The sequence below is a fragment of the Tachysurus vachellii genome, chromosome 3, assembly GCF_030014155.1.
Source record: "Tachysurus vachellii isolate PV-2020 chromosome 3, HZAU_Pvac_v1, whole genome shotgun sequence".
Taxonomy (NCBI): Eukaryota; Metazoa; Chordata; class Actinopteri; order Siluriformes; family Bagridae; genus Tachysurus; species Tachysurus vachellii.
Window position 1 is genome coordinate 2,580,109 of NC_083462.1, and position 23,959 is coordinate 2,604,067.

The 23,959-nt window shown below is 39.8% G+C and overlaps 2 long non-coding RNA genes and 1 pseudogene across 3 annotated transcripts; 2 read left to right on the forward strand and 1 right to left on the reverse strand.

Annotated features, from left to right (window-relative positions):
• The window catches only part of LOC132842591 (uncharacterized), a 522,997-nt pseudogene that overhangs the window by 231,878 nt on the left and 267,160 nt on the right, over positions 1-23,959 (reverse strand).
• On the forward strand, positions 12,918-15,437 carry LOC132842151 (uncharacterized). The gene is made up of 6 exons (XR_009647990.1): positions 12,918-13,260; positions 13,547-13,627; positions 13,865-14,072; positions 14,406-14,575; positions 14,670-14,768; positions 15,241-15,437. It is a non-coding gene; the product is annotated as an uncharacterized LOC132842151 (long non-coding RNA).
• LOC132842152 (uncharacterized) lies at positions 15,652-18,948 on the forward strand. Of its 2 annotated transcripts, XR_009647992.1 has the most exons (5): positions 15,652-15,957; positions 16,171-16,288; positions 16,365-16,454; positions 16,544-18,178; positions 18,860-18,946. It is a non-coding gene; the product is annotated as an uncharacterized LOC132842152 (long non-coding RNA). The 2 variants fall into 2 exon arrangements; XR_009647991.1 differs by having other exon boundaries at positions 16,544-18,948.

Genomic DNA, 23,959 nt, shown 5'->3' on the forward strand with positions numbered 1-23,959 from the left:
CGCCAGCCTTGTCAACATGATCTCTACAACCTACACTGAGGTGTCCACCAAGCACATCATGGATCGTGTCAGCACTCTGGGAAAACTGATGGTCATGGACAAGGAAAAGCCAGAATTTCAGTTTGAGGTTGATCAGTTACGGAACGCCTGTGATGGGGCTCAGAAATCCATCTTAGACCTTGTCCAAAAGAACAAGAGGGAGTTTGAAGAGAAGTGTCTTGCAAGAATTGAGAAGATTGATAAAGAGTTGCTCGCCATTCTCCCTGCTGCTGCTACAGAAGAGATAAAGAGCATTCAAGCAGCTGTTCAAAGTGGATTCACAGAAGAAGATGAATCAGCCTACGTCTGAGTGAATAAACAAAAGTTCTTCTCTACAATTATATCCAATAAAGCTCCTAAAGTATAAAACAAGTGCCTTACACTGTAATTAGCACAGTGTTCGTATTCAAGCTTCTTCTCATAAATATCATGTGAGCATCATGTCATTCATTTTTGTCACTTTTAATTAACTTGCTTTGTCTAATTACATTTATATTACAAATATTATACACACATGTAATATTCTTGTGTATGTTAATATATGTGTATGTATTAATGCTCTGTCTTAACAGCAAAGTGACAAATTTATTCTGCACTTCAAACTATTCTCTAATATCACAATATAACGTATATCTTTTTCTATTAGCTTTGCATTTAACAAAAAAATAAAGATTTCTTACTCATGTGTATTATTTAGTACTCAGTAGCTTTACTTAAGTGATAAATTTCTAAAATGATAAAAGTTGTTTACTTCACCTCCTTCTTCAGGTTTACAATTATAAAGACTAAACTCTTATAAATGGATGTGTTTTTATTATTTTTTCAGTGGGGTTGTTGATGTTAAATTGGTCCTCTATCACTGTACCCACCCAAATGTACCAGAAAAATCTACTAGAAGATTCTGACATAAAATAATTGCCTTACAATTTGGATTTGTTTGTTTGCACTTTTGCCAGAATAAACGCTCTCTGCAATTTCATTCATTTTGTCTACTTTTCTAATTTCCCCTTGGGGATTAATAAAGTTCTCCACTAATAATACTTTGTTGTAACACTTGTTAAGCTATTGTAAGAGGGACTATACACTCTCAGATGAATCTCCAGTCTCCTGCAAATGGGTCCATCAGAATAATGCAGGCATTCATGAAAATATGGAACTTTTCCTACTTTTATTAGTTAACGTTCATGAGGTTTTGAACACCACACGTTACAACTTATTACACAACTTCCTGCACATACTTTACCTGCACGTACAACGACTCATACGTCAGCACGCCAAATCCTAATAACACAATTACCTCCATAGACAAAATAAACACACAAAAATAAATCTCACACTATCGTTATGCCAACATTTACCTGTATGTAGAAATGTTGATAGTTAAACAGTCTACTGCCAAATTAAACAAATAGACCTAATAGAACCTAATAGACCAAATAGAACCTATCACAAAAAGGGGTGGTGGGGGTGTGGTGGGTTAGAGGTTAGGGTTAGGGTACAGACAGCAGGGCAGATTTTTTGTACTGTTTGTCTGTCTATTGTAGTCACATTTGCTTACACTTTTACATAACACTGTTGCTAAAGTAATAGTGCAAGTGTTTTGTGTATGTGTGTATCTGTGTATATGTTTGTGTTTGTGTGTGAGTGTGTGTGTGTGCAAGCACATGTGCGTGAGTGTGTGTGTGTGTATGCATGCATGTGTGTGTGTGTGGGCACGTGTGTGTGTGTGTGGGCACGTGTGTGTGTGTGTGTTTGGGCACGTGTGTATGTGTGTGTGTGTATGTGTGTGTGTGTGCATGCGTGTCTTTGAAATACTGTTTGTCTAATATCGAGAAATGTTGCCATACAGCACCCTCTGCTGTTACCTTATGTTGTGAATCTGTTTGCTTGCTTGCTTGCTTGCTTATTATTTATTTATTTATTTATTTATTTATTTATTTATTTGGAAAAAATCTGCAATAATTTTAATTCAGTAAAAATCTTTAGCAAGGTTCCATACTAATCCATGTCCTTAGCTGGTCTTCAGCAAACTGTTTGCAGGATTTCTTGTGCATCATCTTTAGAAGAGGCTTCCTTCTGGGACGACAGCCATGCAGACCATTGATGCAGTGTGTGGCGTATGGTCTGAGCACTGACAGGGTGACACCCCACCCCTTCAACCTCTGCAGCAATGCTGGCAGCATTCATACGTCTATTTCCCAAACACAATCTCTGGATATGATGCTGACTACGTGCACACAACTTTGGTGGACCATGGCGATGCCTTGTAACAGGTTAATGGAGATTCGGGATAGCTCTTCAATGTTAGGCCCGCAAAAATAAAGATGGAGAACTCACAAACGTTCACTCACAACGGTTTATTCCTCCGTACACCGGGAAAACCTCCATAATAACATGCTACTAAACAAAAATACTCATTAATATGAGAAAATGAAAATAAAGGGAATATTGGTTGCAGCATCAGACTTTCTCACACACATGTGGTGTTATAACTGAAGCGCGCCCTTTCTGGCGCATGCGCACATTCAATTAATATACACAGTAATAAAGCAACGGCACATTGCTCTTAAAGGGGTAGCACCACTCCACTCGTTACATATTTCACCCCCACCAAAAAAAGGCTGCCCCCAGCCGTACACAGCCGAGGAAACAACTTGACAACCCCCCATACATGACAGAGTTGAAAAAACACACATGAGGGAAAGAACAACAATGCATGACAGTACAAACATACATGTAAGTACAGTGTACACCTGCTCCTTAACACAGAGAATAAGAGTGCTAGTAACCCAAAAATAAAAGTTTCAAGACATGTGCACAGAGGAAAACCAGAAACACAAACAATAAACAGTTGTTAACAACATTACCAAAAACACTGTTACCACATTATCACAACTCAAACCTTTGTGTATGAAATGGATTTGTCCACTTATGCACTGACCAATCAGAAGTGACCCTTGGAACTTTTCTCTGTCTCAGTACATAACGACCCTGACCCTGAGTAGCGGAGGCAGAGAAGGGCACAGCAGCACTAGTGTCAGTAGCAGAGTCTGGCAAGCAATTTTCAGGGAACACACCAGCATCCTCTTCAGTGCTCACATTGGTAAGTCTGTAATTGACATCGGAAAACCGTTTTGAAACACGAAACGGTCCAGTGAATACTGGAGCTAATTTGGCCGTAAAACTTGCGTCTGCATCAGATTTAGGGTGGGTCTTAACTCTAACCAAATCACCCACAGCGTAGGAAACCATACGGCGTCTCTTGTCATAGTAACATTTTCTTTTTGCATGGCTGGCACTTAGCACAGCCCTGGCATGATCATGCGCATCCTGCAGCGAAGCTCTCAAGCTTTCTGGGTAAGGTATCTCAGGGTCATCAACACCCATAGAGTTTGGTTGTGTTAACAGATCAAGCGGTGTTTCCAACTCACGACCGTATAACATCATAGCCGGAGATAGACCTGTGCTCTCATGTTGGGCCGTCCTAAGGGCGAAACAAATTTGTGGGAGATACTTGTCCCAGGAAGTGTGTTTGTCCCCCACATACTGTAAGCACGAATGGCAGTTTTTAGAGTGCGGTTCACTCTCTCAGTGGCATTAGTTTGTGGGTGGTACGCTGTGGTAAGACGATGTTCAGTACCAAGGGCAGCGACCACATGCTCAAAAAGATTGCTCACAAAAGGGGTACCACGATCAGAAATCAGGAAGACTGGGGCCCCGTGGCGGGCGAAGATCTCACTAAGAAATTTACCTGCTGCCACCTGAGCTGTTGCAGAGTGCACTGCACTCACCTCCACCCATTTTGAGAAGTAGTCAACAAAGACAATCAAGTACTCATTACCATTCAAATCCACCCCAGTGTATTCCCAAGCCTTTGTCGGTTGGATTGGAATCATCAAGCCTGCAGGTTTTCTTTGACTCGGCTTAGTAAGCTGGCACACAGGGCATGAAACAACATATCTCTTTATGTCAGCTGCCATTTTTGGCCAAAAGAACCTCTGTCTCAGTCTAGCCAACGTTTTCGTCACACCAAGATGGCCCGCTGTTGGGTGGTCATGGTAGTATTGTAAAACAGTATGCCGCATCAGAGTAGGCACGAAAAGCTTAAGCTGTTTCATAGGATGCAAGGTACAGGCAGCCTTATGATCCTTGAAATAAAGAAGACCATCATGAACAACGTGGTCCTCATCTGTACAACCCTCCTCAAGACTGCAGATCACTGGGTCATCCTTTTGCATTTGCCGCACTTGCTCCTTATCGGATACCATGACTGAGGAGAGACACCTTAAATCCAAACCACCTATGACTGCATGAGGTGGCAGAATGTCAATGGGATCAACACTGTGTGTCAGCTGGTTACGTGACAATGCTTCAGGGACGCTATTCCGTACACCTGGTTTGTGGACGATGGTGAAATCAAAATCCTGTAGTCGCAAAGACCACCTAGCCAGACGACCAGAGGGACTGGGTCGACTCATCAACCACTTCAAACTGTTGTGGTCTGTATAAATAGTTACATGTAGGCCCTCAACGTAGGGTCTGAAATGTTCCATAGCCCAAATCACTCCTAAACACTCCTTCTCAGGAGTAGAATATGGCCTTTCTGACCTGTGCAAAGTTCTGCTGGCAAAAGCAATGGCAACATCTCGCCCCATGTCATCCTTCTGCATGAGAGCTGCACCGAGACCCAAGTCACAAGCATCAGTATGAATGAAAAACGGGCGAGTGAAATCAGGAAAGCAAAGAATGGGCTCAGACGTAAGACAACTTTTCAAGAAATCCATCGCAGTTTGGCAGTCGTCATCCCAGCCAAAAGGAGTTTCCTTCCTGGTGAGCTTAAAAAGGGGCTCAGCTTTTTGCGCATAATTTGGAATGAATCGTCTGTAATAGCCGGTAAGGCCGAGAAAACCCCTCACTTGTTTTACATCTTTAGGTGTTTTGAACTGAGTCACCGCTTCAACCTTTTTCGGGTCCGGAGAAATACCGTCAGGCGTGACACGATAACCCAGGAAGACAAGCTCATTCAAGCAGAACTGATATTTACTCAGCTTTAGGGAAAGGCCAGCTGACACAAGCCTAGACAAGACTTCCTTAATGTCCATGAGATGTTGCTCAAACGTTGGGGACGCAATGACAATGTCATCAATATAGACGGCACAGCACTTATAGATCAAGCTGGCAAGCACATTGTTCATCACCCTCTGAAATGTGGCTGGAGCGTTACAAAGGCCAAAAGGTCTTTGGTCTCGAATGCTCATCCACCGAGACCTGCCAGTACCCTCGCGAGAGATCAAGAGTGGTAAGATATCTCCCCCTTGCCAAGAAGTCCAACGATTCATCTACCCTGGGAAGTGGGTAAGAGTCCTTCAGAGTGAGATTATTAAGACTTTCTTCTTCTTCTTCTTCTTCTTTTGAGTTTTATGGCGGTTGGCAACTCAGCTTAAAGGTGCATTACCGCCACCTACTAGATTGGAGTGTGGGCAGTAGAATGACATCAAAGGACAAAAGGAGGAGAGAAAGAAAAATAAATAAATAAACAAACAAATTAAAAAAAAAAAAAAAAAAAAAAAATTTGATTCTTTCACTTAACCCAGTATTTTTCAAAAACAAAATCACTAATTTGTGTATTCCCATAGACGCTTTACCTAATAAATGTTCAAGTGTCATGCTTTGTCCATCCATGCGTGCCTTTAACTCTGCCCTATCTTCTTCATACTTTTTACAGTCTAACAGTATAGGCTTTACTGTCTCTAGTACTTTACATTCAGTGCATAGTCCAGTGGGATGTCTTCCTTTTCTGTACAGTGTTGCATTTAAACCAGTGTGACCCAGTCTAAGCCGTGAGATTAGCATCTCGTCCCTTGGGCTTCTGCCCTTCCTCATGCTTGTGGCTACCTGGTTTTGTATATTGTATAAGTGACGTCCTGTATCCGCTGTGTTCCAATATTCCTGCCATATTTTAAGTGAGTGTTGTTTTATGATAGTTTTGACCTCTGTTCTACTTATTGGTATGTGCACACCAACTGTTTCCTGCTTTGTAGAGTTTTTTGCTAGTATATCCACAATTTCATTTCCTTCCACCCCTACATGGGCAGGGACCCAAAGGAAGGAGACCCCTATTCTTTTATTGTGAAGTATGAGAAGCAAGCGGAGTACTTGATGAATGAGGTCTTGTCTACATGACGCTCTCCCTGACTGAATGCTTGATAATGCTGATAGACTGTCTGAGGCTATAATGACATCTGTGTCCGGATTATTGACCTCCACCCACCCTAATGCCAGTAAAATTGCTGCTAACTCCACAGTGAAGATTGACAGGTAATCTGTTGTCCTCTTCTTGACTGCTACTTCATACCTGGGAATAAAAAATGCTGCACCAGTTCGGCCTGTTTCTGGCTGTTTTGACCCATCTGTAAATATGAATAGTTCCTCTTGGTACTTCTTAACATAGTTTTGAACTATTAACCACTCTGGCATTCTTTTTTGCGTTTTCTTTTATTATTTGTTGTAGGTTTATATTTACAGCTGGTTGTATAAATTTCCAGGGTGGTATCGCTGACAAGGTCACAGTGGGTCCAAATCGCAGCTGACTGAGACCTGCATTTTGAGCCTTAGCATTCCTAACCCACCCAAAACTGTAAAGATTTCTTGTACTATGCTCTGCGCAGTCTTGCAAGACAGTTTTTGTTGGGTGCATCATATTATGTTCTTGCAGATTAGTCCAATATGCCAACATAATCTTGACCCTCCTAATACGTAGCGGCATCTCTCCTGCCTCCACCTGTAATGCAGTTACTGGCGACATTTTAAATGCCCTAGTACAAATCCGGAGAGCCTGTGCCTGCTCCACATCAAGCTTTCTAAGGTTGGAATCTGATGCTGACATATACGCTAAACAACCATAGTCTGTGTCAGTTCTCATGAGAGCCTGATAAATGCTTATTAGCGATGCTCTACTCGCTCCCCAGTCTCGCCCTGATAGACATCTCAACAAGTTGTTAATCTTTTTGCATTTATTTCTGACCGTATTAATATGTTGACACCAAGTCAGCCTCTCATCAAAAACAACTCCTAGAAATCTCACCATTTTAACTTGTTCTAAATCTTGTCCATACAATTTCAGTGGCACTACCTTATGGCGCTTAGAGAAGCATATAACTTGAGTTTTTTGAATTGATAGCTTAAACCCCCATTTATAAGTCCATTGTTCAACTTTCTCTATTGCATTTTGCATTTTCTTTCTTAAGTATTCCACATTTCGCCCCCTAACCCAGAGTGCTCCATCGTCTGCATAAAGTGACTTACCTACATTTCCGCTTACTTGATCAAAAATGTCATTTATCATGATATTGAATAGTATGGGGCTGCAGACACTACCTTGTGTGGTACCATTTTCCACAATATGCCTACTTGAATACTCTGTACCAACCTTAACCTCTATAGTTCTTCTGTCCAGGAAGTCTAGTATCCAACCAAATAATTGACAACTGTGTTTCACTCCCAATTTTACTGCAATACTGTCTCCAATACATGCGCTTGACTGACCTAATCGTTTTCCTAACTATTGCTTGTGCCCTTTTGTACCCAACTAGAGTTTCTAGCGTGTGTTTAAATGCTTTGTTTCTTTTTTTAACTGCTACTCTACAGCTCTCATCCCACCATGGCACGCTTTTTCCTTGCTTATTTCCTGTGCTTTTCGGAATTGTTTCTTCCGCTGCTTGTATAATGGCCGCGACTATGACACTATTCATTTCCTCTACATCTGTTATATCTCTACTCAATAGTTCCACACACTTAGACATACTAGTTTCTTGAAATGTCTGCCAGTCAGCTTTATCTAATTTCCACCTCGGTATTTTCGCTACCCCATCCTGGTGTACCGCTATGCCAATTCTAGTCATTATCGGATAGTGATCACTACCCACTGTTGATCTACTCAGTACTTCCCATGCACTAATTCCTGCAATTCCAATTGATACCAGTGTTAGATCAATGGCACTTTCTGTATTACCTGAACTATTATACCGTGTGCCCTTTCCATCATTAATACACACCAGCTCCTTATCCTCTATAAGTTTTTACTTCCCCATAGTGTACTATGCGCATTAAAATCCCCACATACCACAATTTTGCCCTGCACTGACCCACAAACTGATTCCAATATATCAGCACTTAATCTATTGCAAGGGTTGTAAAAATTGACTATTTTTATGCTATCTTTCCCTGACTATACTTCAATTACAACAGATTCCTGTTCATTCCCTGTACTAATAAGTTTATATCTTACCCCACTTTTAACAAAAGTTGCTACACCTCCACCTTTTCCTAGTTCTCTATCTCTCCTAATCAAATTATATCCATACAATACAAAGTCTAACTGTGGCTTTAACCATGTTTCTTGCACACATATTACAAGAGGTCTATCTGCTAGTTCTGAGACTCTTGAAAACTCTTGAATTCCTGTCCATTTGCTATAAGGCTTCTAGAGTTCCATTGCAATATAGCTAATATCATAAAGAGCCACCAGCCCATGACTGCGAATTTGCACTTCCTGCCACTATCATTTCTTCAACTACTTCACAGCTAAGCCCTTTAATTCCTAGATACTTTTCCGCTGATTTAACTATTATTTTGATCTTCTCTGTCTTTCTGTCTGTTTGTGCCGAGCAGTTTATCACCTCAACCATAAACAACACGAATTCACTTTTTCCCGTAACTAACATATCTTTCTTTTCCTCTATTTTTTCACATTTCTCACAAGACTTAGTGTTATTTACTTTGAGTTCTGGTTTATTGATTTCCTTTTCCTTAGACACTTTCTTTACAGCTTCTGCATATGTTATTCCTTGCAGCGATCTCACCCGCTGCACCTCCATTGCTCTCTTGCTAGCTTCACATCCACGGTAGGCTACACTGTGCTCCCCTCCACAATTACAGCATTTCAATTTAACTCCTTCCCCACATTTCCCATACTCATGTTCGCCTGAGCATCTTTGTTTACCCTTACAGACCGCTGCTACATGGCCATATCTTTGGCACTTAAAACATCTCAAAGGGGGAGGGATGTATGTTCTGACCTCGTAGCTCATGTAACCTATGAATAAATTACTTGGAAGTCTTGCTTCATCAAACTTAATAACAGACAGGCTATTGCATTTCTCCCCGTTCCTGGTTGTTTTAAGGCATTTTACCTCCAGCACTTTTGCCCCTGCTACATCGTCTTTAATTTGATCTTCATTGATATTTACCGGTATTCCTGTGATAACTCCTCGAATCAACGACTTATTTCCGGTCAAAACACATTTTATTCTTCTGCCATCTATTGTACTCAGTTCTATGGCTTTCTTTTGTTGTTTTTTATTCCTACAGAAGATCAGCAGTGCTCCACTTCTTAATACCTTTGCATTTTTGACCTCGCCTAGCAATTTGTTTATCGACTTCGTCAAATGAATCGGATTCCACTCACCAAATGACGACCCCTCCTGAGACAGTGTCACAATCACTTTATACTCTTCATCTTGTGGTTTACTTACTGTTGCCATACCTTGTTCACGATCCGTTTCATCTATACTATATGTCGCCTTCTCCTTTTTTTTCCGTTTTCTCGATCGCATTACACTCCAAACACTCCTATCTCTCCCACCTTCTTCTTCAAATCCCATCTCGCTTCCGGTCTCCTCACTTCCTTCCGACATCTCCTACCCAGTCACAGTCTAGCTGTTGCCAACCAACCCGGATCCGTAAAAACCTCACAGTCCCGTCATCAGACTTTCTCACACACATGTGGTGTTATAACTGAAGCGCGCCCTTTCTGGCGCATGCACACATTCAATTAATATACACAGTAATAAAGCAACGGCACATTGCTCTTAAAGGGGTAGCACCACTCCACTCGTTACAGCCTGTTCTGAGTGGAACCTGTCCTGTTAAACCGCTGTATGGTCTTGGCCACCGTGCTGCAGTTTAGACATTAATGGCTGTGTTGAGTTATTTTGAGGGGACAGCAAATTTACACTGTTATACAAGCTGAACACTCCCTACTTTACATTGTAGTAAAGTGTAATTTCCTCAGTGTTGTCACATGAAAAGATATAATAAAATATTTACAAAAATGTGAGAAGTGTAATCACTTCTGTCAGATTGACACGAGGTTGGACAAAGGCGAGTGAGGATACAAGTGCAGATTTTAGACTTTTACTAAACCAAGACACACAAACAGGCAGGCAAAACAGAGCAGAATACAGAGCACACAGGAGACACGAACATTAACACCAACATACAATATCTAACAAGCACAATGAAATAACGACCAACAAAAGGGAAGTGAACACACAGAGTATAAATAACAGACAAGAACCAATCACAGAGCAGAACTAATTAGAGACAAAGACAAGACACCTGAAGGAGAGAAGGAGTACAATTAATGTCCATGGAAACCAAAGAGTGGGCGGAGCAAACAATTAACCACAGGAAAAGACAGCAGACAGAAACAGGACAGAAACACAGACAGACTCATTACACAGATACTGTATATTCATTGTCCATGGCTTTGGAGCTAAAACAGTTCCATAAATCAACCCAGTCTCACGGCAGTTCGTGTCACCGGACACGAAATGTAATCTATTCAATTCGTGTTCGTGGAGACGAATTTCCCTTTTTTTTCGTGTCACTCAGCACGACTTTTGATCTAATGTATTTCAATAGGAAGCATCTTTCGTGTCTGCACCACGTTTTTTTCCTGCCACACGGAAGCATTGTTTTTGCTCATTGGTTATTCATTTTTAATTCATTTTTAATCTTTAAGCACTACATTACTCAACATTTAACCAGGAGATTTTTATCCTTGTTATTATTGCTTTGTGCTATGGTCTACTTTTACTGTGTTGAAGACGTCAGCTAAAACTACATGATGACCCACTGCCGATTCTCTTTTAATGACATCCTCATCTTTCTTTCAACACAAACACGAAAGTGTGCTTGATAACTCAACAATACGATGTCATGACCATCCGTATTATTTCATTCTCCTTCTATTGTGAGAACGGGGGATTAGCTGTGGTTATTAAGTCAATTATTCATTCATTCATTCATTTTCTACCGCTTAACCGAACTACCTCGGGTCACGGGGAGCCTGTGCCTATCTCAGGCGTCATCGGGCATCAAGGCAGGATACACCCTGGACGGAGTGCCAACCCATCGCAGGGCACACACACACACACACTCATTCACTCATGCAATCACACACTAGGGACAATTTTCCAGAGATGCCAATCAACCTACCATGCATGTCTTTGGACTGGGGGAGGAAACCGGAGTACCCGGAGGAAACCCCCGAGGCACGGGGAGAACATGCAAACTCCACACACACAAGGTGTGAGGCGAACGTGCTAACCACTAAGCCACCATGCCCCCTTATTAAGTCAATTAAAATAATATAAAAAATAAATAAAATTAATTAGTGGATGCCCGCATTACCGGTGAGCCTTAGCGGAGACGGCTGCTATGGAGGCGGAGCCAGCCCGCTTTGCGATTGGTGATTTCTGCAGGCCGTGAATTCTCCTTCATTGCGCTCAAACCACTTCCCAGGTAAAGCCACGAGACTTGAATGTAATGATCAAATTTGTTTAAATGTTATAATTGATGCTTTTCTTTGCCATTAGACTCACATGGTTTACATGTTAGAGCAACGAAGAGCAACGATTTCCATATTAACAGTAAAAAAAGAAGAAAAAAAACGACGCGCCTTTTGTGCAGTCATACAGAAAATGGGAAAAACATCAATTTTATTGATTTATTAAGTATGTTAAGGACAATTTGTCACATTTTAAACATTTTTTCAACATGTCTAGCCTTCACTACATAATGAACTTTTTCTGTTCTCCCTGCAGATCCTGTCAAACTTCACCTTCACCCTAAATAATCACCTCATTTCCAAAAACCAAAGGCACTTTTAAGAACCAACCTCTATCTATCTATCTATCTATCTATCTATCTATCTATCTATCTATCTATCTATCTATCTATCTCTCTCTCTCTCTCTCTCTCACACACACACACACACACACAACCTCTCTGTTCATCTATATTTCTATCAATCTCTTCAATATCTATCTGTTCTCTATCTCTATTTCTCAATCTTTCCTCTCTTTCTGTCATTGTCTACTTGTCTGTTATCTGTCTCTGTCTGTCAGTCTGTTTGTCTGTATCTGTCTGTGTTGCAATGGCCACCAGATATGTCTTTGACCCACAAAACCCCCAGCACCAAGAGGGGAGACGCATGGTTCTTGAAATGGAACTTGACCGCCTTACAGCTGAATCCAAGGTCAGAGTTTTTATATACCTCAATCATGTTATACTTGAACATACAGACGGGGGACAAATTGAAGTAAAAACATAATGAATGTGGAAGGATGAGAGTATTAGATTTCAGACAAGTATATTGCATGAGGAGTTAAGCAATTAACATCCTATCATATTCTCTGGCATATGTAAATGAGGGAATATATTTTGGAAGAATGGAGCTCCATCCCCTGAGTTAGAGACTTCCATGCCAAGGCTCATTCAAGCCGTTAACACCTTACTAACACACTATGCTGTGTTTTCTTTTTACTAGTTACATTTCTTTTGGTTCCAGTACATTCAACATTATCAGTCTTACAAGAAATATTCACTCCAACACACAGAGAGCAGCTTTGGAGAGGAAACGTGCAGGCTCTGGAGGAGAACCTCCACGGTCCTCTAAAAGGGTCTTTAGAGGGGTAGTGTCAGGGAGCACGCTGCTACGTCTCCCGTGCGTGCCCCGCCCACTAGAAGCTCCTCGCCAGCATACTAACTACACACACACCTGACACTCATCTACGCACTCAGTTCACCGCCTATATATACACTCACGTCACACACTCTCCCCGTCCTTTATTGTCAGTCTAGCATCCGATGTTACGCCTAGTGGAGGACTTACCCCCCGTATCCAGCCCAGCGCCGCGCTTCTCCTGAGCGCGCACTTTCCCTGGCTCTCACGGACTGCCTCCCGTCAGTTCCGGACATTGTGGGCCGCGCCCCCAGAGCGCACCAACGGATTATTCCTGCGTGTGTCGCAGGTATTTGTCTTCCGTGAAACTTTGTTTACGGCCACTTCGGCTTCCGCCTCCGTTTCCGCATAACCGGTAGGTCATGGCAAGCCAAGGGGAAGGCGAGGAGGGCGACGCAAAGCCTCAGCTACAGGTTATATGTGAATTATTTGACGTTTTTTGGAATTTACTATATAAATAGTGGACCAACTGAAATTAGAACACTGTGATTGATTGAGAATGTAAAATACTCCAATATCCAAAAAGATATTAAAAAGTTCATAAACCTTTTTGTGGCACTATTATAGAAGACATTACCAAGTACTTAACAGAAATGTCTGATTTCAAAAATTGTTCAGTATATATAGTAGGTTGGAAAAAAAAAAAAGAACATGAATGCAGTTATTAGCCTAACCTGTTGTTATTCTTCTGTGTTTCAGTCACATACCCTCCGGTTGAGTGTTCCCTGTCATCCAGTGTGGAGGTTCCCTCAGAAATACTAAATCCTCAAGAGGAATTTGGTAAATAACAGTGATGGATTTAAGTTTAAATCTGAAAGTCATGTAAAAGTAAAGTAAAGACAAAACTCTTAGACAAAACTGTCAGTGCAGTAGATGGATTAAGAACACAATGTAGTAAAGATGTGGTCCAGTTTGATACTGAATCATGAAAGTTTATTCAAAATATTGATCAGTTGACCTTTAATTGGCCTTCATCTAAATCGTCCTTTACAGCTTTATTTTGTATTTTCTTTACAGAGAAAAATATGGAGAGGCTCTCAAATATTTTGGCATCATGTCTTTCTGCTGAGTCTCAAAGAAGCTCTGCTTCATCATGGTCTTTTCGGAAGCAGAAAGCCTCAGAGCGCTGGAAAGAGGCAAGACCGTACCACCTACAATGCCTTATCGCAAAGGAGGCTGTTGGTCATCCCTTGTGTTGCCTTTGCCACAAGCCTGATGTTATTAGGTTGGCTTTCAATAATATTAAACTTTTAAAACTTTAATTACCCAGGGTTGGTTTGCTGAGAATTAATGCTCAGTGGCGTGCTTTATAAGCTAAGTTGCATGTCTTCTGGAATGGTAGAAAACTTGGATACCCAGTTGAAAACCACATTAATGACAGGTTAATTGTCATTAAGGAACTTTGTGCTGTGAGGTGATAGTGCTAAACACTGAGCTACTACGCAGTCCTATAAAATCAAAACAGAACTACTGAAAGTAAATTTGAAATAACTTACATTATTTCAGGTGAATAATTTATTATATTAGAATGTTTTTTTGTTTTGTTTTTTCTCCCTAGGTGCAGAGAGTGTCTTCCTGAGGATTGGTTCTGTGGGGACTGTGATGTATTGCATCACAAAAAACAGCCACTCCACAACAGGGAAAGTGTGATTCATGGGTTTTTTGAAGCCATTCCTCCAACCTCATGCATCATTAAAGGAGAAGGTGGATATTGCACCCATGAGCAAGGTACATTCTCATGAAAGTCTTAATTTTGCTGTTCATGTGTTTCAGCAGCCAGTTACAGATAATCAAAATTAGTGGTTTTCTTTCTTTTTGCCAGCTTGCATTTTGCCAACTGTGAAGGTGCCAGACTACTCCTGTGAAGGCACAAGCTTCACTGTATTACCAGGCAAACCAGTGATTTTGATTACCATCAATGGTAAAAACAATATACACTATTTAGAATTCTATTTTAGATTTGGTGTTTTTCACACTGGTGTGCTGTGACATTGTGCCCGTCAACACCCATGGTATTGACATTAACTGGAACAAATAGACATCTTTTTTATTTTTGTCCTCTGGAAACAAAAAAAGTTAGCTGTTGCAAAGCAGTAACATCCTTTGCATGCTTCCAGGATGAAGTCCAATCGACACAGCTGTTTGGAATTTGGTGAATTAGACAAATGTAAACAATGTAGGTGTGATACTCAAGAAGAATGAGTGCTATACTGGGATTATAGGAACTTAAGCAATGTCTCTCAACCATTCACAATATGCAGAATGAACTGTTGTAAAATAAATTATGTGGTAAATGTTTATTTATTTATTTATAAATGTTTTGTTTATATGTTTAATAAATGTTAACATTTATTTATGTAATAAATGTTTGTTTATTACTTTTTTGTTCCAAGGGCGTTTTGACTTGCATCAGCCACTATATGAATGTAAAACATGCCAGCAGCAGTGGACTCCTGATTCGAAGGACCTCCTTAGGAGTGGATATTGGCCAGCCTCTGTCAGCAATTCAACGCTGTATACACTGAACCTCCTGAAGGGCTCTTTGTGGCTGAAGACAGTGTGGGGTCTACATTTGTCGACACCATACAGAAAGCAGTGAGAAATGCAAGTATTTATCTTAACTTGACAAAATAGTTGACAAAAAAATTACCTTATGTGTCCGTCCTTGATTTCCTCCCCACTTCAACTACTTCTGCCTACCAAGTACTCTAAAATCAAATTGAGAGAATAGAATAAATGCTATATATTGTAAGACACCATTGCTTTTATTTGATTTGTTGTTTGTGTGTTATAGACACAGGGAAGAGGCACATGTGGGGAATCCCAGTGGACAGCAGCGAGGGAGACGTCAAGGAAGGCTTCCGAATTGGATGAAGAGGGTTCCTTCTGAAGTCCCTTAATATGTACAGAGGGGAGATATTTGCCTACCCCCTGTATCTTCAAAGGAGCTTATGCCAGCCAAGGCAAAATTCTTTGCTATGGATGTGGCTTGCAAATATTAGCCATACTTGGAGAAAGCTGCTCGAGTCCTTCCTGCCCTTCAGGAGCTCAACGAAATGAAACCCTTCCTCAGCATAATGCATGCTCGAGCCCATGCTACAAAGTGTGAGGTACTGTATGTATAATATATTTGCATCATATGTACATTTGTAATGTTTTCATGCACGTTAATATGAAATGAAAAGGCTACTATACTAGGTAGCCTTTTTGCTTTACAATTTCTTGTACAGATTGTAGAGCATTTTGAGGCAATTTGTGATATAGGGAAATATAAATAAAATTTACTTGAATTGATTTGAATTTCTTCCACCCTTTATTAACAGATTAAATGGAGTGGTAGGAACCAGGAAGGAGCAGGAACAACAGCCAGAGAGGAGGGGGAGCAAGTGAACAGCTACCAAACACGTTGTGCCCTGACTACCAAATATATGTCCAAAGCAGGTGATCAGAGTGTTTGCAAAATTCCTAAATACTTTATTAGATTAAGCATCATAACCTCATTATTTGCTTTCAACAGCACGGGTGGACATGGTTACTTTGCACGCAGTGGGGTGGAACCACAAAAAGTCTCTCTCTACATCAGGCACTTTCCACAAGATATGTGAAGGTAAGTCTACTGTTAATTGTTTTGCGAGTCCTTTTGTTGTGTGCACTTGGCAAGTTTTAATCCTGCTTATTGTATTAACACTTTATCAGACTCGTCAGAGACTCCAGGATGAGACTGCAAGGCTAGATGAACTCAAAACAGAGCTACACTGCACAGATGAATTGGTGTCACAGTGGCTCTCTGATGTGAAGGAATGGGCAGCTGATGGTAAGCATGACCAAATAAAAGAAACAACAAACTTTCTTTTTATTCCTATTTGAAATTAAGTTTGATCATCGATGGATTACAACAGTTGGTGACATCACCTGCCACCAAAGACACCATCCAATGTTATGCCACATATATGTTTGGTTTATTTTATATTCCAGTTTCCCTGCAGGAAATGCACATACCAAGTTCAATGAAGTTGGATTCAAATGAGTTTGTGTTTTTTCAGTTTTTTTTTTTTAAAAACTTGAAGAAAAGGTAGTTTTTTCAACTTGAAAAGGTACATTTATAGTTAAACATTGCAATGCTATTATGCAAGATTGTCTCATGCATACATACAACTGTTATTGATTCTTAGCCAACATTTCAATCAAGAAACATTTGCATGACCAAGTGATGTTGGAGATGCGACTGCAAGAGGAAAAAAGCATTTTGGTTTTGGAGATGGCACAACACTGCACATGGTTGCAGAGCCTGGCAGTGGTTCTCAAGGACAAGATGGCTGAGGAGGGCAAGTTGAATAAAACCTCTATCCCTTTTAAAGTATGAATTTCATTCATTCATCTTCTACCGCTTATCCGAACTACCTCGGGTCACGGGGAGCCTGTGCCTATCTCAGGCGTCATCGGGCATCAAGGCAGGATACACCCTGGACGGAGTGCCAACCCATCGCAGGGCACACACACACACACACACACACTCACTCACTCACTCTCATTCACTCACGCACTCACACACTAGGGACAATTTTCCAGAGATGCCAATCAACCTACCATGCATGTCTTTGGACCGGGGGAGGAAACCGGAGTACCCGGAGGAAACCCCTGAGACATGGGGAGAACATGCAAACTCCACACACACAAGGTGGAGGCGGGAATCGAACCCCGACCCTGGAGGTGTGAGGCGAACGTGCTAACCACTAAGCCACCGTGCCCCCTAGTATGAATTTCAAATGAAAAAAAAATAAATAAACATTATCAGTCTCAGTCACACAATTTGAATGGAGTAGAAGGGTTATTGCTCTTTTTGCCACAAATGGGGATTATAATTTGCGATGGTAACAAGTCAGTAAGGTTTTAAAGCGTTTCACATTTGCTTGATTTGTTGTACTGTGGCTGTTACATAAAAGGAGAAATTAACAAAAGAATTTTGAACATTGAATTCAGCATCATCAAACACACCTATTTCTATTACCATGGCAATGATACACATTAAAATATGCCAACCATCCTGGTATGTAGATTTGAATGGTTGAAATCTTTTAACTCCATTGAAGTTCTTTGGCCTCATTAAGCAATCTTAACAAGCAGTTTGTCTTTTAATGTAATCTCCTTTGTATTTTGAGATGTAGACAAGGGAAATGAGGGACTTTGCTGTCTCTTAAGAAGACGACTGTCAGGTGTCAGAACGGTTGCAAGTTGTCCTCCAACAGTACAAGACTGCTTTAGGTCCTGAGGCCTCTGTCCTTCTACATGTTGAAGCAGAAGATCCAAGTGGACTGGAGGTGTTCCATCAAGGTGGATAAAGGAAAAGCCTGGCTTATTTTGATAAATCTTGATGATTTAAGTAAGAGTTCCATGCCATTACTGTGGCTTAAGCCCAGTTTACACCAAAGATTCACAATCAGACAAAACCATTTTAGAACGTTACAGTGATGTAAACGGGCCCTTTTCAGCTTGACTCTGATGGCAATAATTCACCAGTTGCTGGTTTTCGAGTGTAAGGTACAACACCTGTTTCAACAGCCAATCAGCTTGTAGAAAAGTCAGCCGGTCAAGTCACTAAACTGTTGGCTGGTTGAAGTTTTGGATGGAGGAAAGAGATGATCAGTTTATCAATTAGTTTGGGGAACAGCACTATCTGTGTGACTCAAGCCTTAAAATTTACTCAACTCTTCAGGGCTGCTTATGTACTTTGTGCACACATGCTTATTTAAGCCTGGTTAAAGTCACTGTTGACTAGACATGGCTAATAATTTAGTTGAATGGCTTGAGCCTGCAGTGAAAGTCAGTGTTAATTTAAGCAAGGCTTTTTCAAGTGGACAGCTTACAATTAACTGCATTGATGGAATACCCCCTGTTACTGTTGCTCTTAATTTATTTGTGTATTTATTAATGCTTTACACACCTTCATTCTAAAACAGTTGAACTTCACCTTATCCTACGTCTTGCTTTTTTTGTTTTTCTGTATTTTCCCAGATGGAAGATACACAAAGGACTGTGTTGAAGAAAATGGACTCGCCCTATATCTGTATATTATTAGTATGCTGATTGAACACATCAAAATATGTATGCATCCTATATTCAAAATTCTACCTTTGTTGACAATTTCTGTCACTTTTTTTTTTTTTTTTTTTTTTTTTTTTTTTTTTTTTGGTCCTTACAAGCACACATTAGATTGTATGTAACAGAAAAATACACTGTTTTGTATGCTATGATTATACTTTATAGTATATTACAGTTGACATAACTTGTTTCCCTGTTTTGTTGGTGCTTTTCAAGTTACCTTAACCTCATTCCAGTGTCATTAAATACAACCTTATGACGTGTGACAAATATGCATTTGGTGTATTTTCAATAAATTATTTCCAAAGATGAGTATTTTGTTTTTATTTTTCCATACATTATTTAAAAACAAAGTTTTATGGTTGACGAAAGTAAATAGCTGGAGAAAGAAACATAAATTAAGCATATTTGTGTAATCTCGTTTAATTTGACATCACACTGCATTATTAATGCATTACTTTAAGGCTGGTATTTTTATTTATTTACAAACAAACTGCTCTTTGCATTAAGCTTGAGATATAGAAGTAATGTGTATCTAAGGTGTATACTGTATGCATAGCTTTGTATTAGTATTTACTGCATGTATTTTGGCATTTTTTTTATTTTGGCGAGTGGCTAGACCTGGGAGAGTTTTTGTCTATGTATGTGTGACTGTATTTGGATTGTGTTTATGTACAGTAGTTTCTGTAAATGCATTTCAGTGAGAACATTTTGAGATCAAAATAGGTCTTTTTTTTTTTTTTTTCTCCTTTATTTAACCAGTGATAAAATCACATTGAGAACAAGTGCAAACAGTTTGGAATGTACAGTTGAGATACAGCTTAAACTCTTTCATTGAGATAAGTACACTCAATTTCAATGATCTTTGAATCTCATTCCAAGCAGTTGATGCACTATAAATAAAAGCAGTTTTTCCAAACTCTGTCTTCATTAAGGGAACATTCAAAAGAATATATCTACTTGAATGCAGATTATGCCTTGACTACTGACTGTTAGTAGACTATTCATGTAAGAACGAAGCTGGCCAACTATGGCCTTGTACACTAATATAAGACAATGCTTGTATCTTCTTAAGTGAAGCGAAGGCCAACCTACCATTCCATACAGTGCACAATGAGTATAATGATTAGTACGAGTTATAAATCTTAAAGCAGAATGATAAACAGAGTCCAATGATTGTAAAAGAGCCTTAGTGGTGTTTCTGTAAAAAACATCTCCATAATCTAAGACAGGTAGGAAGGTAGCTTCCACCAACTTTCTCTTTGCTGACTGTGAAAAACAAGCACTATTTCGAAAGTAAAACCCCAATTGTAACCTTAGCTTAGGCAACAAATGTTTAACATGTAACTTAAATGATAAGTCCTCTTCCAACACAAAACCTAGATATTTATAGGAGGTGTTACGACCCCAAATGATGTTTAGGGGTATGGTTGGGATGTAACAATATAAAATGATTATAAAGTTAGATTTCTGGTGTGTATGTAGCAATCAACGACACGAACAACAAATAGTGGGCAAAACCTGTCTATATTATCATACAAATGGTGGTGACGAGGGTGATAATATTTACTATATCTACAGAAACAAGATAACGAAAGACACAAAGGGAAAACGAGACATGAGCGGTGCCAAAACAAAGAAATAAACAAAACAAAACTGCGCTAGCTTGAACATAACCCTCTAACCTGAACTACAAAGAAGAGTAATAAAACAAATCTTCAGCGTCGATGACGCCCTAACTAACCTATACTTCCTATCCAAACAAAAGATACAGAGAGTGGCACGCGCTCCTACCCTAGTGTGTCTAATACAGAAAAGCTTACCTACGTGTTGCACAATGTATGTCACGTGACGTACTCACCTGTCCAGTTTTCCCCAAAATAAATAAAGTCATATCCACGAAGCGAAGAAACACAAGCATCCAGATGCCGAACGAGTGACTAACAAGTCACATACACAAAGTGACCCGCAAGTCACGTACACAAAGTGACCCGCAAGTCATGTACACCAAGTGACCCGCAAGTCACGTACACAAAATAACTAACAAATTGGGATACATGAACAGTCTGACATACTACAACCGAATGAACAACAATAGAGCCCTCTAACAAAACAGCACACATCTTCTTTCTCCTTCTGTTTCTGTCTCTGTTTCTGATTCTAATCCTGATTCTGATTCTGGTTGATTGGTGGATCGACGGGTGATGTCACACAGGATTATGAAGATTGACAGGAGATGTCCAATGGTAGGATCTGAAAAGATAGATAGTGGAGCAAAGAGAGAGAGAGAGAGAGAGAAAGAACAAGAACAAGCAAAACAGCGAACCCACAAACATAGTTCGTAACAGGAGGAAACTAGCTCTATAGAATTACCCTGTAGAGTGTAAAGCGACGGAAGAGAAGATACACACTTATATTTCCTGGAGAAGATCATATATTTTGTTTTCTTATCATTCAGAACTAATTTTAAAGAAATAAGGTTATGCTGAATTAATGCAAATGCTTCCTGCAACTTTAAGATGCAGCTATTAATAGAGGCTGCAAAGCAATAAATGATGGTATCGTCAGCATATAAATGAATGCTTGCATCTAATAAATTATCACCAAGATCGTTTATATATAATGTAAACAACAGGGGACCCAAAATGGACCCCTGTGGCACACCAGATTCAATACTAAGCTTGTCAGAGAGAAACCCCTTAATTTGCACCCTTTGACACCTGTTCTTTAAGTAGTTCCTAATCCAACCTAATGCGGTTTCTGAAAGACCGATACTATGTAGACGCGATAGAAGAATACCATGATTGACAGTGTCAAAAGCTTTAGCCAAATCAATAAACACTGCCGCACATGATCTTCCACTAGGGCACAAGTAATGTCATTTAGAACTTTCATAGTGGCAGTTACCGTGCTATGATTCTTTCTGAAACCAGACTGATACCTGAACAAAATACTATTGCTAGATAAAAATTCCTTTAGCTGTTCACTGACAATAGATTCTAAAATTTTAAAAGGTCATCTATAAGATTTGCATAGATCCAATGAAAATGTGTTTTTATGAAAGGGGGTGTGTCTTACAGGGGTAACCAAATGTTGCAACAATTTTTTGAGAAAAATTAGTTATTGACATATAGGGTAATAATAATACATGAAAAAAATCCCTTGAAGTAACTACAAATGAGCATGTAAAACAAATAACTTTAAATAAATAAATAAATAAATAAATCGTTGCGAGCATACTACTGCCCCATGCAATGTTCTCATCTTTTTTCCCCCACCTGTTTGCGTCCCTGACATGTGTTAAGGACCCCCTTGAAAACTAGATGGTTCATCTCAAGGGGTTTCATCCTTGTAATAAACTTGCAGAAGTAGTGACCAAAATGAATCGCCTTTTTAAATTACAATTCTGCTGACCATCCAGTGTATTACTACAGGTGTGGGGGAAAGCCTGAAGGACTTGGGTTGAGACTGAAAACATAGATCTCGCATGTCATCATGAAAATAATGTTAAAAATTAGGCCATGTCAAACAATTTAGTAATTTTTGTCAAAGGGGTTTTGTAAAGCTATGCCTGAGCAAATTCTTTTCATGAAATTGTGATAATTAAAACTTTTCCGAAGGACTGAAAGAAATTAGCTAATAAAACAGATTCTGTCATATTGTAAACTTGAAAGTGAATCATTTTGGTCACTATTTTCACATAAAAAGGAAAAACAAACAAAAAGCTTCTTTTTTATATTCAGGGCCTTCAAAGTGCTCTCTGAAACTAGGCCTGGGATGGCTTGTGGTAATGAAAAGAGAAAATTAAAACTTTGTCTTAGAGCTAAACCAAATACATCAATTGGTATGGTCTCAACCTGGAGAGTAACATATGTCAGTATGAAGGTTCTACATGGCCCCTGCGTTCCAAATACTGATCTTTGAACCTTGACCTCGGACCATGTTTGAAGTCTTATAATCCAGCAACAAAAAGGTCTACAGACATGTGAACAGCTGTTATAGGGAGCTCTGGACCTCAGCTATCATTTGAGTATAGTCAAAATTGGGCACCAACTGGGGGTGCTGTCAAAAATAGCTCACAAGCAATTTTCACCCATTTAACAACTATATTTTTAAAATCTGATAACACCAATGTTTTTCCCACCCTCTAAAGCCCTTAAGAGGATCCACAGTGTAATACTGTCAACTTCTAAATACGGGGAATATATCACTGTATTTAAAAACTACAATTCCCAGTACAGAAGCGACAATGAACTTGTTACTAAGCGTTCAAATCAGCGTCCACACTTGAAGTTCGTCCAAAAACAAAAATTATAATATTTTGCAAGTGTTTATTGTAGTTCATTTGTGTTCTTTGACAAAAATACAAATGAAAATAAACCAAATGACTATTTATTCACTAAAGGCTTAAAGAGTCATCATAACAATTTACTGACAAGATGCAGAAGTTGAAACCAATATTCTTTGGCATGGAGTCTAGACAATGGTGGTGATGCAGGGCTGAAAATCTAGATGCTGATATCTGGATGAATGTGGAGCTCAGTGGAAGGATCCATGGGAGCTGAATGCAATGACGACTGGAGGTGAATGGGGTGGAAGAGGGTCACATCGATTTGCCTGAAATGACTACTGACAGCAGCTAAGGAACAGCTTTAAACTTTAACAACTATGACACGTTTGGTTCAAGTGGGTTGAGACAAAAATATGATTGGTTTAAGAAGTAAAGCGCCAACAGTCAGCTGACAAGTATGGAGTGGAAGACAGTGAGAGTGTGGGAGAGAGAATGTAATAGTATGAAGATGGTCACTTATTGTTGTACCATATTCTAGCTTCATAATTCTCAAACAAGCCTTTCTTAACAGTGGACTGTAAGGTTAAATTAACTTGAAAAGCACGGACAACAGAACACGAAATCAAGTTATGACTGACTAGCTTCATCACTCTGTCTCCTCTCCACCAATAAGCTGGTGTGTGGTGGGCGTTCTGGCGCAATATGGCTGTCGCCGCATCATC